This window comes from Ambystoma mexicanum, chromosome 6p (assembly GCF_040938575.1).
Source record: "Ambystoma mexicanum isolate Mex_15411 chromosome 6p, UKY_AmexF1_1, whole genome shotgun sequence".
Taxonomy (NCBI): Eukaryota; Metazoa; Chordata; class Amphibia; order Caudata; family Ambystomatidae; genus Ambystoma; species Ambystoma mexicanum.
The window spans coordinates 969,548,586-969,567,160 of record NC_090935.1 but is presented as its reverse complement, the minus strand read 5'-3'; the positions used below and the strand labels follow the sequence as shown (position 1 = coordinate 969,567,160).

General features: G+C 45.1%; 1 protein-coding gene across 1 annotated transcript in view; it reads left to right on the top strand.

Moving 5' to 3' along the window:
- The window catches only part of PPIC (peptidylprolyl isomerase C), a 167,006-nt gene that overhangs the window by 41,549 nt on the left and 106,882 nt on the right, over positions 1-18,575 (top strand). The gene's annotated exons all lie outside the window — the stretch shown is intronic.

The following is an 18,575-nucleotide window of genomic DNA, read 5'->3' as shown; positions in this document are numbered from 1 at the left end:
ACCTGGTCAGATCTCCTTCCTCGCTGAGTGGGCGGACCTCTCCTCTTCCCTCCTAGTCTCAACCACTCAACTCCTTCTGGGAGACTTAAATATCCACCTGGATGCTTCCTGCCCTTCCTCAGGACTGTTTCGCGACCTCTGTGACTCTCTCTCACTCTCTATTCTCCCCTCTGCCCCGACTCACTCTGCAGGGCATACTCTGGATGTTCTGATCTCCTCAGACCTTTCCCTCTCACCACTCCTCTCTCCTGGAGTGATCACTTTCTCCTTTCTTCCCAGCTCACCCTCTCTACCCCTCAGGCCAAGCCGACTCCATCACTGCCACCCACCTTCTCAGTCATTCGACCCATGAAGCGCGTGTCTGTTGAGGCTTTCGCTACCACTTTCTCCCCCCATCCCTCCTTTGGCTGACTCGCACCCTGACACAGCCCTTTCCATGCTCTATTCTGCTATATCTGACACTCCCGATGTTCTCGCCCCTGTCATGAGGATCCGTCTGAAGCCCAAAGCCAAGTGCAACTCCTGGTACGACTCCGACCTCGTCACCCTTAAACGCAAGTGCAGGGTGGCTGAGAGGAAATGGCGTGCTTCATTTTCATCCTCTGACAAACTGGCCTGCAGCCTGCTCCAAAGGCAATACCAGCTCTCTGTCTGCACTAAGAAGAGAGCCCACATCCAAGCCCACGTCTCTGCGGCATCCTACAACTCGGCTGAACTCTTTAAAATCTACAAAGAACTGGCCAATCCTGCTGCAGTCTCTTCCTCTCCTGTCCCTTCCCAGGACCTCTGCATGGCACTGGCTTTTCACTTCATCTCTAAAACTCAGGACATCCTGTCCTCTCTCTCCTCCTCCCCCTTCCTTATTCTACTCCCTGCTCTTCCTCTGGCCCTTCTTCAGCCTCCTCTCCTCCCCCCTTCTTAGCCTTTCCCCTGTTCTCCCCAGATGAGGTTTCTAGACAAGTCCGATCTATGAAAGTCTCGTCTAAACAGGTGCACCCCTGCTCCTCCAAAACTATCAAGGACCACATTGACTCCCTGGCCCCTGCCCTGGCCGACTTCTGCAACCACTCTTTCGCCACTGGAGTCTTCTCTTCCCCTCTGAAGCACTCCTTTGCGCACCCTCTTCTTAAGAAACCCTCTGCCGACCCATCCTGTCCGGCTAACTATCGCCCAATCCCTTACTCCTTTCCTGGGCAAACTCTTGCAAAAGCTGGCCAGCTCCCAGCTCAATCTTCACACTGAATCTGTTGGTTGTCTCCATGATCATCAGTCTGGCTTCATAGCTGCCAGGAGCACGGAAACTGCTCTCCTGAACATCCGTGAAGACCTGCTCTCCAACCTTGATTCCAACACCCCTTGGGCCTCATTACGACCCGGGCGGATAAGGTAATACCGGTACCGGTAAGGGCACTGGTGCCGGTAATCCCTTACCGCCCTATGCCGAGGTCTCTTTGCGGGTCCTCCCTTAACGCCTGGTTTTACCAGGTGTTAAGGACAGGACCCACAATGGGACTTTGGAGCTAATAACGGTACCTCAATTAGCCCCCGTTGGGGGCTCAATGGGAATGGGGAAGGGCCATGGTGAATGAGGAATTACCGCCCCCGCCAACCTTGGAATGGGGCGATAATTGCTCCATTCACCATGTCGGAATCGGTAAGGTTTTGGAGGCAACCATGGTTCTCACCTGGGTCGTAATGAGGCCGCTTGTGTCCTCATCTTACTTGATCCCTCTTCTGCCTTCGACACGCCCAACCATGCCATCCTACTCAACCGTCTCTGTGATAACCTGGGGATCACCGGTCAGGCCCTTGCGTGGCTGACTTCTTTTCTCTCTGATCGACCCTCCCAGTTTCAACTTGGGTCCTTCCTCTCCTCTATCTCTATCTCTACCTGTGGGTCCCCCAGGGGTCTAACCTCTCTCCCAGTCTTTTCAACCAATACCTGGCTCTTCTTACCTACTGCATTGCCTTGCTCTGCACCAACTTCCAGTGCTATGCGGATGACACTCAGCTCATTTTCAGGCTACCCTCAGCCACCTCCTCTCCCTCTCTAATTTCTAACTGTCCGCCATCCAGGAGTGGTGTGCCGCCAATGATCTCTGCCTTAATGCCAGTAAGACTGAGATTCTCCTCATCGGCACACCCACACCCTCCTTTCCTGTCACTCTCTGGCTGGCCTCTCTTGGCCCTCTTCCTCCTCCCACTTGTGAGGCAAAAAACTTCGGGGTCATCTTCGACTCCACACTCTCTTTCTCTCTTCACATCTCCAACGTCTCTAAGAAGTGATAATACCAGCTGCACCTCCTCAGTGGTATTCTTCCTTTCCTCTCCTTCCCCCAGAAGCTCACTGTCTCCAGAGCTCTGGTTCTCTCCAGGCTGGACTATTGCAACAGCCTTCTTCTAAATCTGCCTGCTTCCACCCTCCGCCCTCTGCAACTCATTCAGAATAGGGCTGCGAGACTTGCCCTTGGCCTCAAGCCCAGGGATCGTATCTCTCCAGGCCTGAAATCTCTGTACTGGCTCCCAGTGGCTGCAAGGATTAAGTTCAAAACCCTCTGCATTGTCAATAAGGCCTTCTGGGGCTTTAATACCTTCAACTCTCTTCCTAAATATCTTCCTTCTCTAGCTCTTTGCTCTTCCGCCTCCGGGTCAGTCGGTTCTCCAAGCAATGAGTTGGTGGTAGATCTTTCTTCGGCTGGGGCCTCCCTTTGGAACAGCCTTCCTGCCCCCCTGAAACTTGAAGAGAACCATCTCTGGTTCCGGAAGCACCTCAAAACCTTTCTCGTTGCTTCCGCTTTCTCTCCTCCTCTCCCCTGCTGATTTCCTGGCTGAAACTGACACTGCACTGGCTACCTGGCCACCCTCTGATCTCGGGTCCAGGTCCCTTCCCTCACCAGTTGCACACACCTGCACTGCCTTCCTTGCAACCCTGCACTTGGGGACTGTTTTTCTGTATCCTGACAGTCCCTTCCAGCACTTGACACTTGATTCTTGCACTTACCCTTTATCCTTGTACTTGCCAGCGGCTGGCCGTACTTTACTTACTGTTACTTATTCTATTATCCCTTGTACTGCACTTTCCCCTCGCACTTTCCCCTTCCCCCTTCCTATGCACTTGCGCGATCTGAATGTCACCTGGCTTAGAAGGATCGTTGTCTGTCTTCCCACTGTTCCCCCTCCCTTGCCTCGTCGCGCCTTGAAACACTTGTGTATAGGCGTGTTTTAAATGCCATATCATATATCATATCCTATCATACCATACCTCGCACTGGCCCATCATCCATTGGCTCAGTGTGGGGGGCTGCTGAGCCATGATGTCAACTTCTTTGTGGTTCCCAGTGCCAGACATGGGACCTTCTCACAATGCACGCTTACAAGAGCTTTAATAATAATAATAAGGGGTACTACGATGGAGTGCAAAAAGGTTAAATGCCCACACATATTTGTGCTAGTTCAACTGTTTTTAAGGAAATAGATTAGTTGATCTGTTGCAAGTTTTTCTTTACCTAACTCTGATCAATAGTGGGTAGAAACTTCCCAGCTAACTTTCAGCTAATTATTTACTTTTTCTCATTGTGCTGCTAAATGCTGAGAAGATAGGTTGCAGTGGTTTTCATTTCTTTGTTAAACATAGTAAGGGAATTTGTTAGATAAAACAAGGAGCATGATTGGGCCATTGAGGAGTACAGTGCGAATAATTCTGTGGATTCAGGAGCCTATTATTTGAGGCTCTCTAAGTGTTTGATTTGTCTCTGTAAACTACTAAGTCACGGGTTCATTGATCTTTTTCTGAACTGATCCATCACTGGACAATGTTTTGATTAATTCCTAGAAATGCCCCTATTCAGGAGCTGATACCTGTGTCTTGGAACAGTGTAGCGTTGTTCAAACATGTTTAGGACTGTGACCATCATAGTTCTTTTAATGGATTTCCTTTTCTCCTGGAAACCTGCTCAATGCTCCAGCCTAAGACATGGACGTAGAAAACAAGTTTGGATTACCAGAAAAATGCATTTTTAAAATTAAAGTAGGGTTTTACTTGTTTAAAAATAAGGAATCGGACGTTTTTTTTCCTCCCCAAAAATCCTTTTACTCACAACTTCTAAGATAGGGAGTAAAATAATCTTAACTCAAATTCCTATCCGGAGCCCTGACTTAAATACATTGGCGTTTCCTCGCTGAAGGATCGATGGTCAAACTATGTCCCTACCAGGTCAAATATACCCCATAACACTAAGGAGTATGGTATCCTCACTCTCGCCCTGGCTTTTTAATGCCTACATCTATCCCCTGGCACACGAGATTGACCACTTTAACATTCCTTTCAAAACTATGTTGATGATACCAAAATCTCAATCTTTTTCTTTAATAACACCGACCCAGCTACCACAACATCCCTTCCTGCCTCAAACTCAGGCAACACTCCATGTATCCTTTGCCTGGATAGTACCAAAACAGAAATCATGATGTTATGGAACCTACCAGATCTGTCTCGTCATTACATAAAATGTGTATTTCTGCATCAGTAAAGCATGCAACCTAGGTTTAATTTCCAGACATATCTTTTAGATGGCAAATCACAGCTGTGGCGAAAAGCTGTCACCTCCATGACACACTGCCAGTGCTGGACCTGCAACACAAACAATTTGATTGTCCAGTTCCTCATCCTGTCTAAAATAGATTACTGTAATATCATGCACCTGGGTGCCCCAAACTCCAAGGAATTCTAAACCAGGCATTGTACCTCCACTTAGGAGTAAAAATAAAAGACCACATATAAGCAGTTTCCACTCCTGACACTGGCTTCCCATCCAACAAAGAATCCATTTCAGGAACATATGCATCACTCCCAAAGCAACAAGTACCTCAACCAGAAATTTGCCATATGTATTCCAAAAAGAGATTGCGGATGAGCCACTGAAGAAAAACGTTTGCAGTCAAATTTCACATTTCTGATTTAAAAAGGCAGCTGGAAGACGCCTGGCAGTCAAGCAGGCAGAACGATGAAAAACCCTCCCCATTGTTATCAAACAGGAGCTAGACCGCCTCAAGTTCAGCAAGATCTTGAAAACTCTGCTCTTCTGGAAAGCTTAAGACACTGAACTTGCCCAGCCCCATCCCCAGTGATACTTCACCTGTGATCTCATATGTGCAAAGATGTTCATAGCCCCTCTCAAAAGCTCAGCACTTAATAGCCCTCTGCTGTTACAGGCAAGACTGGCCTCATGCCTGCCAACCTTCGATGTACATATGATATGGGAAAGTAATTCACATATGTATGAAACACGTGTTTCCCCGATCACAGGAAGCATTGACCTTAGCTTTCGTTGTGTGAAAATTGCCAACCTCCCTTTTTTCCCCCTGAACCTCACAGTTCACCCTCGGCGCGCTGAAACATTTTACATCTGTGGAGCATTATAAAACACCAAAAAATAAATAAAATGATTGCAAGGATACAGAGTCCTGTATTCCATATTTATAAGATGAGATATTTCATCTGTTGGATGTCACAAGAGAAACGAGTATGGCGTTGCTCATGCTCCTGTATGGTTGACTGTGGGAAAGGGTGCTGGTCTAATAAAATCAAGAGCCCAATGCTAACTCCAACCATCCCATGTCATAGGCCATTATTGATGGATTTAGAACCGATTCTGTTTCGAGGGTTGTGTGAAAACCTGCCGGGTCCGGGGCAGGTAAGCTAGATAACTAGACCACCCAATCCATAACCAAATACAGCCTCTCTTCCCAACATTGCAAGATACATACAAATATAAACTATATTCCCCTTTGAGTCCTTGCCCTCTTAGGTACACCCTTTTAATAAATATCTCATTCCAGAACTTCGCAACTTCATTAGTGCCAATGTCCCACATGATCTTTACACTAACATCCTCTGCACGCAAAATAACATTTTGCAGCCCGGCAGTGGGCCTTTCCTTACAACCAAATACTCAGAAACCAGAACACTCATCCACACAGATTGGGCATGTAGATTTATACAGAAATACTGGCAGGAGATATTAGACACATTTCAAGAGTGCTTTGGTCTCTTTTAGAAGACTGCTTTATTGGGAGTAACATGGAATTTGGGGGTTACAAAGTACTCTTTGGCCATTTTGGGAATAACTTTAATAATTGTGAACACTGCATTAATTGAAGTAGAAAGATCCTAGACCCCCAGTGGGGGAATTGTTAAAATGAATGACCAGATGCATGTTATTCAAGAAATCAATGAGATATGTGGAATATTTGTATCCACGCCAATGCGCCACACTGCACCCATTTGCCAAGGGGGGGGAAAAAACGGCCAAAAATGGAGGCGATAACCCCCGTGCGCACTAAAATCTGAAAAATTGCGCCTGGTGCATAAACCACAAAAGAGCTGCACACCCTGACATTCACACAGGCAAAAGTTGGTGTCACCTGTCACCTGAAACAAGGCCACAGAAGGGTAAAATCCAAAAATGCCCTTAATAATTCAGTCATTTTCCCAGAGAATTATGGAAAGGAAAGTGTGCTGAAATCATGGATTCTCCAAGCAATCAGAGGAATCCAGGCATCACTCCCTGACAGCTGCCTAAGGAAATTGGCTGTCAAACCCAGTTTAAAGGTGTTTTCTTTTTTCCTGAGGAAGTGAAAAATCCGCCTGTTTAAAGCATTTTTCTGTGAAGGGCTTAATTCCTTTAAAATGTCAAAATCCATTATAAACTCTGTTCACTTTATATCTTTTAAATAAAAGATTGTAGGTGAATTTTACAGGAACTCAGTCTGGAGCTAATCAACTATTTAATTCTGATCTGACAGTGCCTGGCCTGGCAAAGTTGACATCTCAGCTTGACACTCTCTTGCTATAGGAAGGCTTAAGTGTTGCTAATGGTTCCTGCATAATGACGACATGCAGCACAATGGAACCTCAGTAGACTTTCGTCTGGGGCTGAGCCAAGGACAATGGCAAGCTGCCCAATTGATCTCTACAGGGGAGCTTCCCTCCTGGAAGGGGGACACACCTACCTAATCAAAAGGACTGGACAGCTGCTACTTGAGAAGGGGAGGTTACAAAGGAGAACTTTGATGTGAAATCCCTATATTTTGATTTAAGTTTAGAACTCTTTAACTGAGCAACCTAAAGAGGAACAAATCTGAAAATTGGTAGACATTAAACTAATTTCAGCCTTGTGATTTAAAGACATTGATGAAACGTGTGCCATTTATGGAACCAAAGTTATGAAAAATGTCTTATTGTAGCAGAATGATCGATGTTGCAAACCTAAAACTGTATGTACATTATCCACTGATCAGCACCCAGAGATGCACCGAATTAGAAATGATTAATCCAAACGGTTATAGTTGAAATTGATAAAAATCCGTAGAATGACCAACACAGCTCGCACAAGGATGGGGAGTGAATGTGAATGTAGACAATCGACTATAAAATTGTGTTCGATTGTATTAGGGTACATAATGTTAGAAATGTACATTTGTGCAAAAGTCATGTTTTGGTAAAAATCAAGGTGGGAGTTCCTAAATCCTGTCATAAAAGATGATAGCTCTGTTCAGACAGCCAACCAGGAGAAAGCACATGCCTGTAGCCACTCACAGACATGGGGGTGTGTTTTGAAGTTCTGCCCACGCCCTAAACTTTGTAATGTGTAAATATAGGAGTTTCACTACACATAACACACACTGCTTCCAGAACCCATCCAGATTTACGTGCAGCACCTTGATCCAGAACACTTCATCTTGTAGCTGACTCCAGAACTCTTTGAAGAGACTCCAGAACTCTTTGAAGATCCAGATTTCTGTGCAGAATCCAGATTTTAGCATTGCAGAACTCTTGCTAGCTTGACCCAATTGCAAACCTCCAGAATTTAACAGAATAATTCTGATTCAGCTTGGCTTGCTACCATTAAGGCTTGCCCGCTGAAACTTGCATCCTGTCATCTGCCGTGTCCAGTAACCAGAAGGGGCCCATCCTAATCTAGCCTGAGGCGCAGTCCAAAATTGACTAGAACCGTGCTGCTGATCCGATCCCTCCCGAGATGCCTTGCTGCCGGTAGACTTGATCCACCCTATGACCAGAGCTGACGGTCCAATTTAGTTACAAAGGACTGTAAGTATGAATAGGAAGAACAGTGACCCATATTATATCTGCATTGTATTGTCCCAATCTCAACCCAATCCCATCTTTAAATTCAGAACCCTAGTATTTTTAGAATCCTTCTTGCGCTGATTTTCTCACCTGTGTTACAAAACCATAACTCCCTAGTGATTTTGAATAACTATAATTAAATCCCAGAAATTGAGTATCCACCACGGACTGGTTGTGCTGGCCACGTAGCTGTGAAGTTTCATGCGTGGCATCCTCTTTTTCATAGTCATTAATCTAGTGGAATGAAACCCATCTGTCATTTTTTAAATCGAATTTCTGTCTTCATTTTCGCACCTATTTTGGCAAAAAACGCCTCTTACTAAAACCTCTATAACGTCTTCAATTTTAAAGATAGAAATGGAATTTCAACTCTCACTGATACCCAAGATCCTTAGCTACATCCACACCTAAAAGTGTATTTGACCCGTTCTTTCTCCAATATTGCATAGTAAAGGTTTGCCGCAAATTTGCAATTTTAGCCAAAGTTACATGTGTCTTTGTCCCATTTCAAAGTGCTTCTTCCATCCCATCCTGATCTGAAGTGTGTATTGTTGTTTATATTATAGCTCACGTGTGTTAGGACTTGTTTAGAGTTGCTTTCTTTAGAATTTTTCTCCATTTAAGCATTTTTGACAAAAACGGTATTCCTCTCTTGTTTGGGGAGGGAAGATTGCCTATAAATTTTAGACCTTGTGTTTCATTCCTGAATACCTTTTGATTATTCACATTGGTGTAGGATTGCTCATTCGTATTTAAACAAAACGTTGCAGGGGGAACTATTAACCTAAACACCATCTGTGCACAAAGCAACTGTTCTTTTTTCTGTGTTTCTATTCTGCATTCATATAAGTGAATTCAAGTGCTTTGCTTATTTTTGAATTGTATTGTCACCCTTTGGGTGATTGCTGCCCTAACTATATTACATGGACGCAGTAGCGTCCATGTAGTTATGGTTAAGTTGGTGTTTCCATAGGAAGAGCATTCTTTGGGTGGCTTATAACTTCGCTCCCTCTGGACGAATCCTCACCAAACTTTGCAAAAAAAAGTACATGGCCCACTCTGAATTTTGGAGAGGTTTGGTCCAGGGGGGGCAAAGTTATAGGGGGGGTCCCAAAACTTTTGTTTTTTCCCATAGACATAATGGGAAAAAACTTTGCGCACGCCTACAGCCCAAACAGCTGGACGGATTTACACCAAATTTGTGGCAGGAGTGGGGGCTTGGTCCCGAAAGCGTACTTTTGCAAATTTGGTGTAAATCCGTCCAGTATTTTTTTAAAATGACCAAAATGTAAGGCAAAAAAAATTAGTGATATCTCCGTTCGCTCCGCGGACAGTGCCCTGATTGGCCGAGCGGCTTGCGTGATGTCCGCGGACATGCAACGTGTTCGCTGATTGGACGGCGTGGTGCGTGAAGCACGTCAGATTTTCTGTGGCGCCCGCCATCTTGCATTCGCGGACAGCGCGGTGAAACTTGGATTAAAAATTGTATTTAGTGGAGTGTGTTGGTGTGTAAGAGTGTTTGGGGAGGGTGGGGGAGTATGAGATAGGTTCAATGTTCTGTTTTTTTATGTGCTAGACACTTTAGTTGTGTTTTGATTTTTCTGCGGACAACACGGCTGTTCTGAAATGTTCGTAAATAAACAGAATGGATTCGGTGTCAAGTTGAAAGTGTTCTAAGAAGACTTGTGGGGTCCTGGAATGTTCGCAGGGGGTGTCCTGAAGACATTGTCTGTCTTGTTCGTTGTCAAGCTGAAAGTGTTCTAAGAACACTTGCGGTGTCCTGAAATGTTCGCACATAAATAAAATTGGGGTGTTCTGAGGACGTTGTCCGTATTGTTCGCTGGCAAGTTGAATGTGTTCTAAGAACACTCGCGGTGTCCTGAAATGTTCGAAAATAAACAAAATGGGGGTGTTCTGAGGACGTTCTCCGTATTGTGTGCCTGCTTAGCTGTATCCAATGAGGGAATGGCACAGAGAATGAAGTGGAAATGGTAGAAGGGCTGTCTAAGAGTTATGCTGTCTGCAGACAGGGTGTGCTACATCCGGGGTTTTCCAGCAAATCCAGCATGGAAAGAAGACTGTAGGGATCAGCCAATTAGATGTTGAGGTTGTGGATTTGTGTTCAAAGAGACTGTGTGTAGTGAAGATGGCAGAAGTGGAGAAAGTCAGGGTGTTGGTGCTCGGAGATATGTTTGTGCATGGTTTACAACAGTATGCTCAATGAAGGCATGTTGCAAAGAATTTTGATGTTAAAGGAGTGGAGGTGGTGTGGAGCACTGTGCCTGATTGCAATGTACAGGGAATTGTACAAGTTTGTGAAGATATGGGCAGGATCAACAGTCCCCATGTGGTAGTTTTGCACTATGGTGCTTTCCATTTGGGCTATGTCAGTGCCCCTACTTTGTTGGCAGATTTGGAACACTTGGTTCAAGCAGTAATGAACATCCTTCCAAATGCCGTAATTTTTTCTGGATTAGTACCTAGGGCAATATGGGACAATAGTTCAGTTTTTTGTCCTCAGCAAAACAATGCTAGGTGTGTAATCAACCGAGGCACGTGTGCCTTCATGCTTAGAGCTGGTATGCTCTTCTGTAATAATGAGAATATTGATTCCAGTAATGTTTATTTTAAAGAAGATGGCATTTCCTTATCTTTTATGGGAAATGCCATTCTGTTTTGGAATGTAAGGGTTGCTTTGGAGAAGGTTATGTGAAGATTTTAGGAGTAAAGTAAGAAAAAAAAATACAAAATAACAGGTGTCTGTCAAGCATCTGCAAAAAAACCCCCAAAAAACGGCTCTTTTCAGAGCCAACCTCAAAGGGGAAATGGGGCACACTATTTAAATTTACATTCACCACACTCAGATTTTCGATATGTCCGCGGACATGGCGGTAGTCTGCGGACATCGAAATCACTAGCTAGGGGTTCAGTATGTTCTATGTTATATGTATATAAAGTCAGGGATAGTATGGTTAAGTTGTGCTACTAAAAACATGAAATTCAGTAAAAAAACTTTGTTAAAGGGACGTTATGGTTAAGTTGCGCTATTAAAAACCTATGAAATTCAGTGAAAAAACGTTGTTAAAAGGGACGTAATGGTTAAGTTGCGCTACTAAAAACCTATGAAACCGCTTAAGGAGTTATATGGGGGTGTCACTATTCTCCCCACTATACATCCTACGGTACCCCTTGAGGGCGACTTCCTTGGCATAACGACCCAGGAAATGTATTGCATGCAAAATTATGGAAGGTGTCCGATAGTATAGCATTCAGGGGGGAGAAAACCTATAGAAAATCAGCATCTGGAAATGTTTACACAGATTATCCTATACATTGGAAGTCCACACCAGGTTTAATCCTTGATTCTACTTGCTTGAGTTGAAGTCCTCATTGAGCACACCATGGGCGGCAAGCAGATGGTAAGCCCTAGAGTATATTGTGTTACCCAAGGCAAAGCGGGCACTCATGAAGAAGGCAAAGCATGAGGGGCTCATGCGCACAGCACAACTTCTCTTAGTGAGAGTGCAATTGTTAGAATGCAAAGCCACTCTGCAGTCATAATACTTGAGCCTAGCCCCAAGATGAAGGCTACCTTATTAAAGTCATCGGGCTGTGGGGGGTGGGGGGTGGGGGGTGGGCAGACACCCTGGCCAAATTGAATCACTAGGAGTCAACACCTGATCACACTTAGGTGGAAAGAGGTCCACTCATGGGGAGGAGGTAGACAAACGTAGTCCACACCAAGCAAGTGACCCCAGACAGTTGGGGAAAACTGACCCACAAATCGGAACTCTTAATGGAACGATTTGTGCTAAGCTTCAATATAAAAGAGGCACAAGGAGAGGCGTTGCTAGAGGGGGGCTGTTGCCCCGGGTCTTTTGGTTGTAGCCCCGGATAGAAGCTCAGGGGCTACAACCAAAAGGCCAAAGCTAGCCCTGAGTCCCGCTAGTCCCGGCATTAGCTTAGCCCCTGATCTTTTCCAGACCTAACACCCCTGGGCACAAGCTATTAGGCTGTGTGGGAGTTGGAATGGTGTTCCAGAGATATGACGTTTTAGCAGCAAGAGAAGCAGAGCAAAAGAGCAGGAGGTAGCCAGTCCAAATCTGTCACACGGCGAGAGAGGTAAGGAGGTGGCTAAGCCCAATAAGCGCCACTGACTAATTGAGGGAATTCTCCCTTCCCCCCCAAGGGGGAGCTTCCCCCAACCCCTCTTGTGAAGCTAGGGAGGTGAGCCTGCTCCACAACACCCTCCCTAGGTGTTGAGGCAAGTGGGACCTCACGGGGAGAGACTTCCCCTTTGAGGACAAGGACTCCCGTTCCTGTGAGGATCTCCCTGATGGCATCCAAGTGATGGCTTATATGGGCTTGTATAATACACCAGAATATTATCAGTTTTCACAAGATAAAGCAAACCTATATTATCAACAACCAGAAACTGTGTTTGTCCCTTTAAATCCAGGTCTCCAATGGACTGTTCCGAGGTGACTGAAAAGGGATGAGATGCCAAAGAACCACGAGAGAGGGCAAATAGCCGAAAAAGGGTGGGAAGCTGAGAGAGAATGAGAGACAAAGAGAACCAGGCGATGCCCTCTTTACATAGGAGAGCGGAAGGAGGTGGGGCTGTCGCAGAACGCAGAGCTCGAGTAACTCAGAGTAACAGCTGTGATGTAGAGCGAGAAACGCCGGAGGACCGGCGTGTAAGAGCAGAGGAAATCCGAGGAACAGACAGTTTGGTGGTGGCGTGGCCACAATGCAATCGTGGTGGGCAGCCCACCCATGCAATGATGCAGATACCACCAGCAGTAGGAACCGCCTCCCAACAAAAGTCACGGCACCAGTGATATCCTGAAAGCCAGAATGAAACTAAGATGAGGGAGACGCTGCGGGAAGTAAACCACAGAGCCCTGAAGTACACAAAAGAGAGTCCAACGTCTTACAGGTACCGGCGACATAGCCCCTGAACACAAAGTAATACAGGAAATGGGAAAACCGGAAAAACAAGAGGGACTCATTATAAGATAATCTAAACACATCCCAGTAGTAATACTGAAAAGAGGTGGAAATAATTTGATGAACCAGAACTTTGCTAATGGGATCAGAAGAAATACAATAGCCACTAAGTGGGAAAGGAAAAGAGTTGGAAACTTGCTATCTTGGGAAAAGAGGAAAAGTCCACCCTTATTCCAAGGATAAGAAGGAGATTATAATAGAGAAGGATACTTGGGGAAACGCAGACCTGTGAGTTCTGAAAGTTCAGACTTGTACATGAAGCAGCACTCTTGGAAGAGGTGATGTGTAATGGGTTATGAGGCATCAACATATCAGAGAGGAGAACAATATATCAGAGGACATTGAGCCCTACAGGACACAGAGAAAGAACCTAAAGAGAACTAAAACGATCTGTAAGAAATAAGACCAGGAAACGACCAGTCCTCTAAAAGAACGTCAGAACTTAATCCAAAGGATAGCGAAAGACTATTTACGCTTGGTCTATTGAGCGAAACAAGAGAGCCAAGAAAACTCTGAGAAAACACAGTAACCAGCAGAAGGGAGTCATTCTCCTGGCCTTTTTTGGTTATACTAGTTGTAGGGTCATATAGGTTAGAATTGGACAGAGGACGGACTTGTTGTGGACATTCACACTGACTGACAAGCAATTTAGTTGATAAAATGTGTACAGGGTGTGTATTCCCTACCCATTTTATTAACTAAGGGAAAGATGGGCCTTATTTTACTTTAAATAAACAACACAGGAAACGTGCCTTTACAGTGTCTGCATCCTCCTTCTGATTCTGCACACCACACTGTGAGAGTGGGAAGATTTTCAGAAGAACATAGAGCAAGGACCTTGCTGGGGGCTTTGACCCAAAAGCTGATAGCGGAGAGAGGGCATTGAAAAGAAGTGGAATGACAGTAGCCTGCTGGGTGTTCGGGGAGGGATCTAGCCCAGATCCTGGTGAGCACTGCAAAGACACCAGAGATGAAAGAAAGCTGATAACCTTAGGACCCTTAAAATAACCTGTAGAGTACTTGAGCCCAGGATGGCAGCCATTGGCTGGGGTGGGTTATAATTACTGTTATCTGAACAGGACTAAAGTAGGAAGAGAAAATCCCATCCAATGACAACCCTAGGACAAGGGGGTTGAGAGGGTCCTTCACAGTCCTGTCCTGGTAGGATTTGTGAGTCCTTTAGGAAAAGAGGGTGAATCGGTCTTGCCCCTGTAGGACTGTCACACAGCTACAGATTCCCTCAGGACAGCCTGTCCTCTGAATCATCTGCAACAGCCAAGTAAATAAGTGTGCAGAGGGATGTTATAACACATTGAGGCTGTGAGTGCATTAAAGGACACTAACCTGGGTGTCGCCACCCTGCAACGGTGTGAATTAGAGTAGAAATTTGATTGAAGACCAATGACTTTAGGTCCTCTTTGCTCAGACCCTGTTCACTTGCTTCCATTTATTTGCCCACCCAGACACTATTAAGCCATAGTTTCCCTTTTATATCGACAACCTTTTCCCCCAAGGCCCTGTAGGAGTTTCCTTCTCCTTGCCCTGACCCTAGCACTGCGGTTAAGAGGTAAAGGGAATTTGTTTGGGCAGTTCAAACCGGGTACATCAGAACTAGGGAAAAGGGGAGAGCCAGCCATCGGATACTAGGTGTTAACCCCTGTAAGAGTGACCTGAGCACTGCCATACAGGCCATGCTCAGTGGAGTAACATTGCTGAAAATGTTGGGGGGGACATGACATCTGAAGAAAAGGTGCCCCAGCCATATGAATGGAGACAAAATGGTGTGCCATGAAAGTTGGGGGGTCAAACACCCCTGCCCCCCCTAAAAGTACGCCCATGGCCATGCTATGTGTATTGAGACCCCCTTATTGGTTCAGCACCTCTTTCCTGCCAAGCTGCTATTCCCATTATACACCCCCTTCGTACCAACCTCACTCCTTTCTTTAAATATGAATAAAATCGACAACAGTTCAGACAAATGTGAGAATGTTCTGTTCCTCCTTATTCTTGACAGATGGCAGAGTGCCTGAATGAATGCATCTTTAGATGGGAGCTAATGCAGGGTTCAAAATTGCCAGGAGCCGGGAGCTATTTAGCTCCTGGCTATAGCCAAGGGGAGCCTGGTTAGCTTGAAACAAACAGCTACCAGGAGCTTCTTTTGGCTCCTGGCACAGGTGGTGCCCTACAAACCTAGCTATGGGATTTTAACTATGTATGTTTGAGAATGTATACAAAGGATGATCAAGAACACACTCGAGGCGCATTTAGAGCATATTGGATAACATGAAGTGGATACAAAGTTAGAATTTGCATTTTGCACAAAGTTAGATTTACTGTGCACTCTGTACTAGCTCTTGGTTCCCCAGAGGTAGCCCCTGCCTAACTCTTTGCCATATAAACAGGAGCTGCTTTTTGCACCTAGTCAACAAATCTCAATTACGATCCCAGTAATGTGAGTTACTAACGGAAACCTTCAGCATCTAAGGAGACCTGGATGGGGAGGGAGTGCCAGGGAGAAGGGCAGGAATTGTAACAATGCAAGAAGGAGTATGAGGCCCTAAAGATATGGAGACCTGAATCATCTGATCCATTGAACACACGCCTCCTCTGTATTTTGTTTATGCTACTTATTTGATGTTTTTTAATCCATAAAAAAGAAAATTAAAGGATCATGTAATTTGATATTACTTGATTTTTTCAAAGAACACAACATTTGCCACCTGGAGACTGCCCGTGGGTGGTAACAGTGCGCTGTATAATTCAACATAACATAACAGTAAAGGCAGCTTGGCTGTAGGGGAGATGGATCTACATGGTACTGGCACAATACAACGCAGGACCTGTGCTTATAAAGAAATGCAGACCAGGAAGTGAAACATCCAACTGGTTAGGAAATAAACGAGCAAAAACAAGAATAGAGTTCCAAAATAAATACAGTAAAGTAGAGGAGATGCCCAAGTCCATCAGACACTGCCCTCCCTCCTATACATAGTTGAGTTGCTCATACAGATGCTCTGGACAGAAGCTTGATACCTAACTATACGATGATTAAGTTGAAGAGCCACTTTTGCAGACATCCTGGAGCCTCTGAGAAGAGTGATGGATCCAGATGCCAGGAAAAGGAGGGCCACCAGGATGATTTTGGTCTGGGTAACATGACCAAACTGAGAGCAGAGAGTGCAGGTCTGATTTCATTTAGCATCAGGCTACAAGTTTTTTTTTATAGTAGTAGAGTTCGGTGGTCACTTGGTTCACTTGGATATAGGTGGCCAGGGAGACTTCAGTAGTTAATCTCCCTGCCTCGAGTACTGCATTGGGACCAACCACTGTCAGTACAGGCAGGTTCCAGCCACAGGGGCCAGCAGCCATTCTGGAGAAGGCTGTACTGGCTCAGCTGCTGCCTCTGCTCAGAGGATCCTGCATAATCGGTGGCCTTTGGTCCAGTGTCCAAGGGTCATTACCTGTATCTAACTTCCCATGCGACGGCACGGCACACAATACTGCACAGCGTCATATCATTCTGAGCATGCCACCTCCCCATCTAGCCTTTTCTTCTGCAGTGTGTGAGTCCGTGACAGTCTTCAATCTATGTACCTTGTCACCTGTTAGAAAGCAGAAAAGCAAGATTCCATAGTGTGGGGTTGTGATTAATAATGGACAAAGATGTGTACATGCACCATGACCAGGACTCCTGATAGAGAGCATTGCACGCTCTGATTTTATAAGTTGGCAGTAAAAAGCAATTCCCAATCCCAACAGGGGTCCTTTCTAGATGAGTAGAACTATAATTAACGCTAAAACAGATCTCATTCTGTAATACGATCTTCTTTGCCCCTTGTAATGCATGCAAAATATGATGCATTTTTACCTTAACACGCCTCTTCACAGCAGGCGGTAATAATAATTGAGCTTCTTGAGGCACTGATTTGCTGAAAGCACCTATCAGACCATATGCCTGCAGTTGGGTGGCTGGAAGCAAGGGGCAGGCGGAGGGTTTGCCTTTTCCGATGGGAAGAGACGAAAAAGGTTCCCTCACCAATAGATCCGGCTCCTGCGTGCCCCATCCAAGAACCATGCGATTCTGGCTGGAAATCAAGAAATCATGTTTATTCTAAGTTTCTCTCAAATCGTGCAGCCAAACTCTGTATTGGTTAAACGCAGTAATTCGAGAGGATGTGCCAAGGCATCCTTTTTAACACCAATGGTCATAAAACCGAGGGCCTTCTGAAAATACAAAGTTGCAAATTAAGTACATGATATGATAGGTTATTTATAACGCACCTAATACCCAGATGTTTCTAAGCGCGGACCCAGGGATCGAACCTGTGTTGCTCCGTGTCGTCTTGCTTCCAAGGCGAGCACGTTGCTCCTGAGCTATCCTCCCGAGACATGTGGTAAAATGACTGAAAGCATCTCAATGGACAAGGATACTCTCCACAGATGGAAGGCCAAACTGTGCACCATGTCCATGTAAGTGCCTATGAATAAAAATCATAGTCACTGGTGGAAGCACTAAGACTGAGCCAAAGTAGCCATCTTGAGGTACTTCTTGTGTCTGAAAACCCCTCCGAATTCGGGATTTGCACCCAGATTGATCTGTTCTGGGTTATAAACTTCACCTAATCCTGTGGCAAGCAGTGACATTCAACAGGTGTGATCGAGTACTGCCTTTTTGGAATGCTATACTAAGTACCGGTTAACGTGCCCGTGGGTTGACGTATCGAGCGACTCCAGAGCATGCCTGATGTTTATTTAAGGATCCACTCTTATCTTTTTGACAAAAATGTTGTCTGAGTTTAATGTTAAACATGAACATGTTACTCCTGTGTTCTCCCAAATCCTTCTTCTGGTGTTGATCGATTACTTCAGAATGTGTGTGTGATAAGACTTCGTAAGTATCCTCTGGATCAGTAGAATACCCTAATACAAGCAGCTGGGTCTTCATTTCCTACTGTGGTCCATCGCCTAAAGAGTAGGCCTGTAAGGCCTCCCTTGCGTGCTATATTGCGTTGCATGTTCACCATTGTTCTGCGTCAAGCAGTATACATGCTCAGTCACAGACCACTTTACTTGCTCGTCAACTCCAGCCATCAATTGAGAACATCCGCTAAGCAGCGATTTGCACCGCTCTGTATGTTTCTTGCAAGTACAATGCCATGGATTTTAGAGATTGAAAGCACAATTTGGTCATGCTTTGCCAAAAGACTCATTTGGTTGGAGGACTTTATACTACCAGTACATGTGTTACTAAGGCGAGTAACGTTCGCATATTTCAGTCTTTAACTTATTCTAGAACTGAGACATTAAGAATTATTCTTTTTTTTAAACTATTTTGGATCACCTCATTTAAGAAAATAGTGATTTAAGAGTGTATACATAAAGACTTTTTTTTTTCTCCTAATGTCATTTTTGGCAA